The sequence below is a fragment of the Arachis ipaensis genome, chromosome B4 (genome assembly GCF_059453495.1).
Source record: "Arachis ipaensis isolate K30076 ecotype BB chromosome B4, ASM5945349v1, whole genome shotgun sequence".
Taxonomy (NCBI): Eukaryota; Viridiplantae; Streptophyta; class Magnoliopsida; order Fabales; family Fabaceae; genus Arachis; species Arachis ipaensis.
This window is the reverse complement of record NC_142439.1, coordinates 44,400,760-44,412,758: the sequence shown is the minus strand read 5'-3', so window position 1 is coordinate 44,412,758 and position 11,999 is coordinate 44,400,760. Positions and strand designations below refer to the sequence as shown.

Sequence of the window (11,999 nt, the reverse complement as noted above, 5' to 3'; positions counted from 1 at the left end):
TTTTATACTAAAACAACTGGACAAAGCAGTAATTATTAAAGAAGAAGAAGTGGTTGAAGACTTAGGAGATGCTGAACCTCCATGGGAAAGTCTAGTCATAGAACCTCCTTCCAAGACGTCTGAATTTGATGTTGAAGAGGGTGTACAACCTCCAAGGCATATCATGGCTAAAGACTTTGAAGAGGTTGATCAAGAGATGGAAATTAAAGAAGAAGAAGCACAACCTCCCATGCCCTTGGTGAGTAATGAAGAAAATATTGAATTGGAAGAAAGCTACCAAGAGGAAGAGGTTGAAATTGAAGAAGCTTGCAAAGAGGTGGAAGTTATCAAGGAAGAGCACAAGGAAATGGAGCTTGAAATCACCTTGCCAAAGTTGTTGGAGACCTCTCCCCCAAAGCCATTACCATCCAATACAACATTCAAGTGGGTAAAATACTTATCCTTGACTTTTACCTTCCCGCTTGAATATGGGTTACTTGAGACAGATGGTCAACTTCGAGCTCTTTGTGGCTTTACGAGTAAGAGGGAGATGGCTAGTGGTAGGAATTGTCATGCAAGATTCAATATGGTGAAAGGCTCAAAGTTTAAATGCAAAGGTTGTTGTAAAGCACAACTGAATGGGTCTAGGAGGCTGTTTGGATGCCTTAGTGAGAATTCCGATTGCTTACCACCTGGATGGAATCATGATGATCAACTTGAAGACGAATGTAGGATCAAGATTTGGGATCTGGGAATATATGAGGATCAAATTTGGGAGCTCAAAGCTTGTGAAGAACTCCATCAAAGCTTCAGAAATTTACTTAGTATTGATAGAGCTTATTGGAAGTCCAAGAATTGGTGGAAGTTTCAAGACGAATTCAAGCACAAGCCACCATGACAAGAAGCTCACCAAATGTCCAACTTAAGTACTTTAACTAAAAGTGCTAGGTGGGAGACAACCCACCATGGTATGATCGTTCTTTTTCAGTCTTGGTTTTATTTTATATTGTTTATTTCTTAGTTTTATTTTATTCTATTTTTCTTAGTGTTCATGCATATAGTCTGCATTTGCATTTGCATTCTGCATATAAAAAAAATGCACGCGATGCGTAAGCGTCGCTGACGCGTCCGTGTCATTAGTGCATTAGAAACAAGGAAGAAAAGAAGCAGAGAGTCACGTGAGAGCGTGGCTGGAGGCGTGCCTTAGGCACAACCATACCCACGTGAACGCGTCGCTGACGCGCCTGCGTCATTTTGAAAAATAGCCTCCCCACGTGTGCACGTGCGTGACCCTGCAAAATCGACGTAAAAAGGTGTATGGCAGAGAGTTATGGTGGAGTAGGGCTGGAATAGTGCTGGAAGCACAAGCTCTATCACGCGAACGCGTGCCTCACGTGTCCGCGTCATTTTGAAAAATAGCCATTCACGCGATCGCGTCACCCACGCGCACGCTGATGCCAGGGCATTTTGGCCAGTTTCACTGACCTTTTCTTTACTGTTTTAGGGTAGTTTCATGCATTTTCTTAGGAAATAAGCAACTTTTGGGTAAAATTTCACTTACATCTTGATTCAAGCAAACATGGTGCACTTTACGTGATTTCATGAGAATTTTGCCTGAATTATATGACAAACTGGATGATGCATGTCTCATGACTTGGATTAGAACTTTGATACACTTTATTGCTTGATTTCAGGACAAAGGAAGCAAGAATGAACCACGTTAGCAGCCACGTTAGTCTAACTAACGTGACCACTAACGTGGAATGGGAGCTAGCTTGCAACGTTAATGAGAAAAGTAATTGCCAATAACGTCCTCGAAGCCATCATAGCCCACGTTAAGAGTCACGTTAACTAAGTTAACGTGAACTCTAATGTGGAAGAAAGAAAGTGGAGCCAATGTTAGTGACACTCACCTTTGTCACTAACGTTGGACCAAGCTCATAAGTGGCCACGTTAAGAGCCACGTTAACTCAGTTAACATGGACTCTAACATTGGGAAGCAAAAGAGAAGCCAACGTTAGTGACACTCACCTTTGTCACTAACGTTGGCCAAGCTACAATGAGCCACGTTAGTTGCCACGTTAACTTAGTTAACGTGGAAGCTAACGTGGAGAAAGCAAGTGATTGCCAACGTCAGTGACACTTACCTTTGTTACTAACATTGGGATGTACCACCACAAGCCACTATGAGCCACGTTAACTTCCACATTAACTTAGTTAATGTGGAAGCTAACATTGAGGATAGGATGATGAGCCAACGTTAGTGACACTCACCTTTGTCACTAACGTTGGAGATGGCTATCATTACCACGTTAGAAGCCACGTTAACTTAGTTAACGTGGGAAGTAGGGGCACCTTGGAATGTTAGTGACAAAGGTAAGTGTCACTAATGGTTTTGAAGAATTGGCAAGCCTACGTTAAGAGCCACGTAAACTAAGTTAACATGGACTCTAACGTAGGGGGAGGGAATACTCTCAACGTTATTGGAAAAGGCGAGTCCCAATAACGTGTGTGAAGGATCAAGAGGCAATGTTAGTGGTCACGTTGATGCAACTAACGTTGAAGTTAACGTGGATCATCACTGGGTGAGGAACGTTAGTAAAAAAGGTGATTGTCACTAACGTTCTCGAACCCACACTCTCACTTAACGTTAACGCCACTAACGTCCTGAGCTAAAGACCCTACCTACCTCACACTTTCTCTCTGCAAGTAAAGCTAATCCCACTGCGGAAGATAACTACTTCAAACTCAAGATTTAAAGGCCCATATCCAAGACTTGAAGAAACAACTAGAAGATCAAAAGAGTAATATATATAGGGGTAGTTTTGAATTAGAAAGTAGCTTTGGGGAGTGAGGAATTTTGAGAACTATTCTCTGTAATATTTTACTTTTTCTGCACTTCTAGTTTAGTTTTCATGATGTATTCTCCATCTTTGTTTTCCATTTTTAGAGCTATGAATAACTAAACCCCTTTCATTGGGTTAGGGAGCTCTGTTGTAATTTGATGGATCAATACTAATTTTCATTACTCTTCTTCTATCTTTTCTCTTGATTTTACTAGAAAGCTTTCAATCTTCATCCAATTAGGTAGTTATCTTGGAAAAGAAGCTATTCATACTTGGATCTCTTCTGAACCTTGGAAGAGGAATGAAGAGATCATGCTAGAAATGCTTTCTCATGTTGGACCAAATTGAGTTTGGTTGGGTATGGTGACTATAATCCTACCAACACTTGATTTGGGAATGCATGTGGTATAATCAGTGACCATACTTCATCTCTTCTCATGAGCAATTGACCAAGGAATTGGCTATTGATCAAGATTTGAGAGATTGAATTACCAAGGAATTGGAATTCGATCACTTAAGATTGCCAAGGAGATCAATGAATGCATTGATTGAGGAAGAGATGAAAATGAACTTGATCCGGAGAATGCAACATCTCCTAAGCCCAATGAATCCCCATTTCTGATCTTACCCGTTCTCTTTAATTTTTGCAATTTACTTTCATGAGCATCTTCCCTATTCCCATTTACAATTCTGCAATTTACTTTCCGTCATTTACTTTCAGCTCTTTACTTCCAGCATTTACATTTTCTGCTATTTACTTTCCCGCCATTTAATTTCCTGCAACTCTCAAACCAAATTCTTCTTCGCTCAACTAGAACATTCCTCTAATTAAAGTTGCTTGACCAATCAATCCCTGTGGAATTCGACCTCACTCTATTGTGAGTTTTTACTTGACGACAATTCGGTATACTTGCCGAAGGAAAATTGTTGAGAGACAAGTTTCCGTGCTATCAAGTTTATGGCGCCGTTGCCGAGGATTGATTTTGTATCAACAATGACTAAATTGGAGGATAACTAGATTGAGCATTTTTCTTTTGTTTGATTTAAATTTCTGTTTGAGTTAATTACTTTCAGTTTTAGTTATTTTCCTCCCTTCCCCCCTACTCCTTTTTCTTAGTTATTTACCATTCAGTTCACTAACCCACTAACTGTTTGATATATTGCATCAGTCACACTAACAGAAATTTTAACAAGAGTACTTTCTGCATCTATTTCCTTGCTTGTGCCTTGTTGGTTGTATGACAGGGAGAAGAATCGGGGCTTCAACTTCCTTTGATTCTGAACCTGAGAGGACCTTCCTTAGATTAAGGAGGGAAGCAAGAGGAAAGAGAGTAGTTGGTGCTGAGGAAGAGGAGGAGTACTTTGAACCAAACATGGATGAAAACATGGAGAACCATCATGAAGAAGAGGCTCACAACCATGGCAGAGAAGGTCGAGCGCATCAGGCTGGACAAGAAAGAAGAGTTCTGGGTTCTTACATCAACCCAAACCCAGGAAACTATGGAAGCAGCATCCAAAGGCCAACCATACATGCCAACAACTTTGAACTAAAGCCACAACTCATCACCCTGGTTCAGAACAATTGTTCATTCAGAGGAGGTGTCCAAGAAGACCCCAATCAACATATAACCACCTTCCTGAGGATATGTGATACTGTGAAGTCTAATGGTGTTCATCCTGACACCTATAGACTACTTCTGTTCCCTTTCTCACTTAAGGACAAGGCATCTAAATGGCTGGAATCCTTCCCAAAGGAGAGTTTAGTAACCTGGGAAGATGTGGTGAACAAATTCTTGGCAAGATTTTATCCTCCTCAACGGATCAACAGGCTAAGAGCTGAGGTGCAAACATTCAGGCAGCAGGATGGTGAGACTCTATATGAAGCACGGGAGAGGTTTAAGGACCTGACAAGAATGTGTCCACCAGATATGTTCAATGAATGGGTGCAACTACACATTTTCTATGAAGGCCTCTCTTATGAATCAAAGAAGGCAGTAGACCATTCATCCGGGGGATCTTTGAACAAGAAGAAGACCATTGAAGAAGCCATAGATGTCATTGAGACTGTAGCGGAGAACGACTACTTCTATGCTTCTGAAAGAGGCAGCACTAGAGGAGTGATGGAGCTAAATAATGTGGATGCACTGCTGGCCCAAAACAAGCTTATCACCAAGCAGCTGGCTGACCTCACCAAGAAGATGGAGAGGAACCAAGTAGCAGCAATCATCACCTCATTAGCAACCCAAGAGGGAGTGAATGCAGAGGCAGAGGATGAGCAAGAACAAGCCAACTACATTGGAAACTCGCCCAAGCAGAACCATGACCCATACTCCAAGACCTACAACCCTGGATGGAGGAATCACCCAAACTTTGGGTGGGGAAATCAACAAGATCAAGGCCAAGATCAGAGACGTCACAACCTCAATAACGATGCAGCTCACCAACATTCCACACAGAGATCATATCAACACCACCCTAACAACACCTCTTCATATCCATACCAAGGCCAAAATGGCCCTTCTCATCCCTCCACTCTCAACTCACCATCATATGAAGATAGACTATCCAGAATCGAGACTCTACTTGAAGGTATAAGCAAAGAGATTCAAGATAACAAGGTGTTCAAAGAGGAGGTGCGAGCGAGTATCAAGAACCAGGGAGACACCATCAAGAGGCTGGAATTTCAAGTGGGATACCCAAACCTACTGATGGGTTCCCAAGTGACACAGAGAAAAATCCAAGAGGTGAAGCAAAGAAAGTCAGATGGGAAGTGGTGGACGAAATTGTGATCCTCAAAGTTAGTCTCTTTGTATTTGTATGAAATCAAAAATACCCCAAAGAGATCATGGTGTAATGAATTGGGATCTTGATAATCCCTGGTAATGGCACGTGTGATCACAACTCCATTCAACTAACCAGCAAGTGCACTGGGTCGTCCAAGTAATACCTTACGTGAGTAAGGGTCGAATCCCACGGAGATTGTTGGTATGAAGCAAGCTATGGTCACCTTGCAAATCTCAGTCAGGCGGATATAAAATAATTATGGAGTTTTCGAATAATAAATAAAAGAATAGGGATAGAGGTACTTATGTAAATCATTGGTAGGAATTTCAGATAAGCGAATGGAGATGCTTTTCGTTCCTCTGAACCTCTGCTTTCCTACTATCTTCATCCAATCAGTCTTACTCCTTTCCATGGCTGGCTTTATGTGATACATCACCACTGTCAATGGCTACTTTCGGTCATCTCACGGGAAAATGATCCAATGCCCTGTTACGGCACGGCTAATCGTCTGGAGGCATCACCCTTGTCAATGGCTTCATCTTATCCTCTCAGTGAATCATATGCTCACGCACCCTGTCACGGCACGGCTATTCATCTGTCGGTTCTCGATCATGCTGGAATAGGATTCACCCTCCTTTTGCGTCTGTCACTAACGCCCAACACTTGCGAGTTTGAAGCTCGTCACAGTCATTCAATCATTGAATCCTACTCAGAATACCACAGACAAGGTTTAGACCTTCCAGATTCTCTTGAATGCCGCCATCATTCTAGCTTACGCCACGAAGATTCCTGTTAGGAGATCTAAGAGATATTCATTCTAGCTTAATTCATGTAGAACAGAAGTGTTTGTCAGGCACGCGTTCATTGGGGAGATGGTGATGAGCGTCACACATAATCATCACCTTCATCACGTTCTTGGGTGCGAATGGATATCTTAGAAGCGAAATAAGATGAATTGAATAGAAAACAGTAGTACTTGCATTAATCTTTGAGGAACAGCAGAGCTCCACACCTTAATCTATGGAGTGTAGAAACTCTACCGTTAAAAATACATAAGTGAAGGTCCAGGCATGGCCGTGTGGCCAGCCCCCATGGTCTAAGAACAATGCGTTCCCAGATGTCAAATACAATAGTAAGAGGTCCTATTTATAATAAACTAGTCACTAGGGTTTACATGAGTAAGTACTTGATGCATAAATCCACTTCCGGGGCCTACATGGTGTGTGCTTGGGCTGGGCTTTAAGTGTTGCACGTGCAGAGGCCATTTGTGGAGTTGAACGCCAGTTTTTGTGCCAGTTTGGGCGTTCAACTCTGGTTTTGGACCCTTTTCTGGCGCTGGACGCCAGATTTGGGCAGAAGGCTGGCGTTGAACGCCAGTTTACGTCGTCAATTCTTGGCCAAAGTATAGACTATTATACATTTCTGGAAAGCCCTGGATGTTTACTTTCCAACGCAATTGGAAGCGCGCCATTTCGAGTTCTGTAGCTCCAGAAAATCCACTTTGAGTGCAGGGAGGTCAGAATCCAACAGCATCAGCAGTCCTTTTACAACCTCTGAATCTGATTTCTGCTCAAGTCCCTCAATTTCAGCCAGAAAATACCTGAAATCACAGAAAAACACACAGACTCATAGTAAAGTCCAGAAATGTGAATTTAACACAAAATCTATTAAAAACATCCCTAAAAGTAACTAGATCCTACTAAAAACATACTAAAAACAATGTCAAAAAGCGTATAAATTATCCGCTCATCACAACACCAAACTTAAATTGTTGCTTGTCCCCAAGCAACTGAAAATTAAAATAGGATAAAAAGAATAGAATATACTATAAATTCCAAACTATCAATGAAACAGAGCTTCAATCATATGAGCGGGACTTATAGCTTTTTGCCTCTTGAATAGTTTTGGCATCTCACTTTATCCATTGAGGTTCAGAATGATTGGCATCTATAGGAACTTCAGATTTCGAATAGTGTTATTGACTCTCTTAGTTCAGTATGATGATTCTTGAACACAGCTTCTTTATGAGTCTTGGTCGTGGCCCTAAGCATTTTGTTTTCCAGTATCACCACCGGATACATAAATGCCACAGACACATAATTGGGTGAACCTTTTCAGATTGTGACTCAGCTTTGCTAAAGTCCCCAATTAGAGGTGTCCAGGGTTCTTAAGCACACTCTTTGTTTTTGCTTTGGACCTTGACTTTAACCGCTCAGTCTCAAGTTTTCACTTGACACCTACACGCCACAAGCACATGGTTAGGGACAGCTTGGTTTAGCCGCTTAGACCAGGATTTTATTCCTTTAGGCCCTCCTATCCACTGATGCTCAAAGCCTTGGGATCCTTTTTATTTGCCCTTGCCTTTTGGTTTTAAGGGTTATTGGCTTTTTCTGCTTGCTTTTTCTTTTTCTTTCTATATTTTTTTTTCTATTTTTTTTTCGCCCATTTTTTTTTTCTGCAAGCTTTGTTCTTTGCTGCTTTTTCTTGCTTCAAGAATCATTTTTATGATTCTTCAGATTATCAAATAACATGTCTCCTAGTCATCATTCTTTCAAGAGCCAACATATTTAACATTCTTAAACAACAACTTCAAAAGACATATGCACTGTTCAAGCATACATTCAGAAAACAAGAAGCATTATCACCACATCAATATAATTAAACTAAGTTCAAGGATAAATTCAAAACTCATGTACTTCTTATTCTTTTGAATTAAAACAGTTTTTTTTTATTTTAAGAGAGGTGATGGATTCATAGGACATTCATAACTTTAAGACAAAGTTACTAACTACTAATGATCATGTAATGAAGACACAAACATAGATAATCACATAACATAGAAAACGAAAAACAGAAAAAGTAAGAATAAGGAATGAGTCCACCTTAGTGATGTCCTTGAACTCTTCTATGTCTCTTCCTTGTCTTTGCTGCTCCTCCTTCATTGCTTTTAGATCTTCTCTGATTTCATGAAGGATGATGGAGTGCTCTTGATGTTCCACCCTTAGTTGCTTCCAATAATTGTGTGGAAGAAAATGTATCCCCTGAGGTATCTCAGGGATCTCTTGATTTGCAGTTAAATGTTCTACCACTGAGCTATAGATCCTTTACATAATTGTTTTACCACACCAAACTTAGAATGTTGCTCGCCCTCGAGCAAAAGAAGAAGGAATAGATGAAGAAGATGTGGAAATAAAAACTAGGAATATGAGGAGGTAAAGTGGGGATCCTGTGGGGTCCACATATCCTGAGATGATCCTGTGGTGTCCACAGATCCTGAGGTGTCAAGGCATTTACATCCCTGCACCAATTTAGGCATGTAAAATGCCCTTGCACACAACTCTGGGCGTTCAACGCCAGGTTGGTGCTCTTTTTGGGCGTTCAACGCCCCTTTGCTGCCTTTTCTGGCGTTGAACGCCAGAACCATGCTTGTTCTGGGCGTTCAGCGCCAGGATGCTCCTATTCTGGGCGTTCAGCGCCAGAACTATGCTTTGTTCTGGCGTTTGAACGCCAGACAGATGCTCCTCCAGGGTGTGATTTTTCTTCTGCTGTTTTTGATTCCGTTTTCAATTTTTATATTTATTTTGTGACTCCACATGATCATAAACCTAAGAAAACATGAAAACAATAAGAATTAGATAAACATTGGGTTGCCTCCCAACAAGCGCTTCTTTAATGTCAATAGCTTAACAGTGGGCTCTCATGGAGCCTCACAGATGTGCAGAGCTTTGTTGAGACTCTCCAACACCAAACTTAGAGTTTGGATATGGGAGTTCAACACCAAACTTAGAGCTTGGTTGTGGCCTCCCAACACCAAACTTAGAGTTTGACTGTGGGGGCTCTGGTTGACTCTGCTTGGAGAGAAGCTTTTCCTGCTTCCTCTCCATGGTTGCAGAGGGAGATCCTTGAGTTTTGAATACAAGGGAGTTCTCATTCCATTGAAGGAATATTTCACCTCTGTCAACATCAGTCACAGCTCTTGCTGTGGCCAGGAAAGGTCTTCCTAGGATGATAAATTCATCCTCTTCCTTTCCAGTATCCAGGACTATGAAATCAGTAGGTATGTAAAGGCCCTCAACCTTTACTAATACATCTTCTACTTGTCCATAAGCCTGTCTTCTTGAGCTGTCTGCCATCTCTAGTGAGATTTTAGCAGCTTGCACCCCATAGATTCCCAGTTTCTCTATTACAGAGAGGGGCATGAGGTTTATTCCTGAACCAAGGTCACACAGAGCCTTAAAGATCATGGTGCCTATGGTACAGGGTATTATGAACTTTCCAGGATCCTGTCTCTTCTGAGGCAATGTCAGTTGATCCAGATCACTTAGTTCATTGATGAACAAGGGAGGTTCAACTTCCCAAGCATCAATGCCAAATAATTTGGCATTCAGCTTCATGTTTGCACCAAAAAACTTGGCAGTTTTCTCTTCAGTGACATCCTCATTCTCTTCAGAAGAGGAATACTCATCAGAGCTCATGAAGGGCATAAGGAGGTTCAATGGGATCTCTATAGTCTCTAGATGAGCCTCAGAGTCCTTTGATTCCCCAGAGGGAAGCTCCTTATTGATCACTGGACGTCCCAGGAGGTCTTCCTCCTTGGGATTCACGTCCTCTCCTTTCCTCACAGGTTCGGCCATGGCACTTATGTCAATGGCCTTGCACTCTCCTTTTGGGTTCTCTTTTGTATTGCTTGGGAGAGTACTAGGAGGGATTTCAGTGATCCTTTTACTCAGCTGGCCCACTTGTGCTTCCAAATTTCTAATGGAAGACCTTGTTTCATTCATGAAACTTACAGTGGCCTTAGATAGATCAGAGACTAGATTTGCTAAATTAAAAGCGTTTTGTCCAAAGTTCTCTGTCTGTTGCTGAGTTGATGATGGAAAAGGTTTGCTATTGCTAAACCTGTTTCTTCCACCATTGTTAAAGCCTTGTTGAGGCTTCTGATCCTTCCATGAGAAATTTGGATGATTTCTCCATGTTGAGTTATAGGTGTTTCCATAAGGTTCACCTAAGTAATTTACCTCTGCTATTGCAGGGTTCTCAGGATCATAGGCTTCTTCTTCAGAAGATGCCTCTTGAGTACTGTTGGATGCAGCTTGCATTCCATGCAGACTCTGAGAAATCATATCGACTTGCTGAGTCAATATTTTATTCTGAGCCAATATGGCATTCAGAGTATCAACCTCAAGAACTCCCTTCTTCATAGGCGTCCCATTACTCATAGGATTCCTTTCAGAAGTGTACATGAACTGGTTATTAGCAACCATGTCAATGAGTTCTTGAGCTTCTGCAGGCGTTTTCTTTAGGTGAATGGATCCACCTGCAGAAGTGTCCAATGACATCTTTGATAACTCAGATAAACCATCATAGAATATATCCAGGATGGTCCATTCTGAAAGCATGTCAGAAGGACACTTTTTGGTCAACTGTTTGTATCTTTCCCAAGCTTCATAGAGAGATTCACCTTCTTTCTGTCTGAAAGTTTGAACATCAGCTCTAAGCTTGCTCAGCTTTTGAGGAGGAAAGTACTTGGCTAAGAAAGCCGTGACCAGCTTATCCCAAGAGTTCAGGCTGTCTTTAGGTTGAGAATCCAACCATAATCTAGCTCTGTCTCTTACAGCAAAAGGGAAAAGCATGAGCCTGTAGACTTCAGGATTTACTCCATTAGTCTTAACAGTATCACATATCTGCAAGAATTCAGTTAAGAACTGAAAAGGATCTTCAGATGGAAGTCCATGAAACTTGCAGTTCTGCTGCATTAGAGAAACTAATTGAGGTTTAAGCTCAAAATTGTTTGCTCCAATGGCAGGAATGGAGATGCTTCTTCCATGTAAATTGGAATTAGGTGCAGTAAAGTCACCAAGCATTCTCCTTGCATTGTTGTTGGGTTCGGCTGCCATCTCCTTTACTTGTTTGAAATTTTCAATCAAGTTGTCTCTGGATTGTTGTAATTTAGCTTCTCTTAATTTTCTCTTCAGAGTCCTTTCAGGTTCTGGATCAGCTTCAACAAGAATGCCTTTTTCTCTGTCCCTACTCATAAGAAAGAGGAGAACAAAAGAAAAGAAGAGGAATCCTCTATGTCACAGTAAAGAGGATCCTTATTGTTAGTAGAAGAAAAGAAGAAGAAATTCGAACACAGATAGAGTAGGGGGTTCGAATTTGGTGATGATGTGAGGAAGTAATGTTGGTTAATGAATGAATAAATAGAATAGGATGAGAGAGAGGGGGGAATTTTCGAAAATTATTTTTGAAAAGGAGTTAGTGATTTTTGAAAATTGGTTTTTGAAAGTTGTTAGTATTTTTTTTTTTTCGAAAATTTTTTTGAAATAAAAATAAAAATAAAATAATTAGTTAAATAAAAAGAAATTTTTGAAAAAGGGGGAGATATTTTCG

At 41.0% G+C, this 11,999-nt stretch overlaps 1 non-coding gene across 1 annotated transcript; it reads left to right on the top strand.

Annotated features, from left to right (window-relative positions):
- Positions 1-11,002: 11,002 nt before the first annotated feature.
- Positions 11,003-11,110, top strand: LOC148567370 (small nucleolar RNA R71). Its single transcript, XR_015882159.1, has one exon. It is a non-coding gene; the product is annotated as a small nucleolar RNA R71 (small nucleolar RNA).
- The last annotated feature ends 889 nt before the right edge of the window (positions 11,111-11,999 follow it).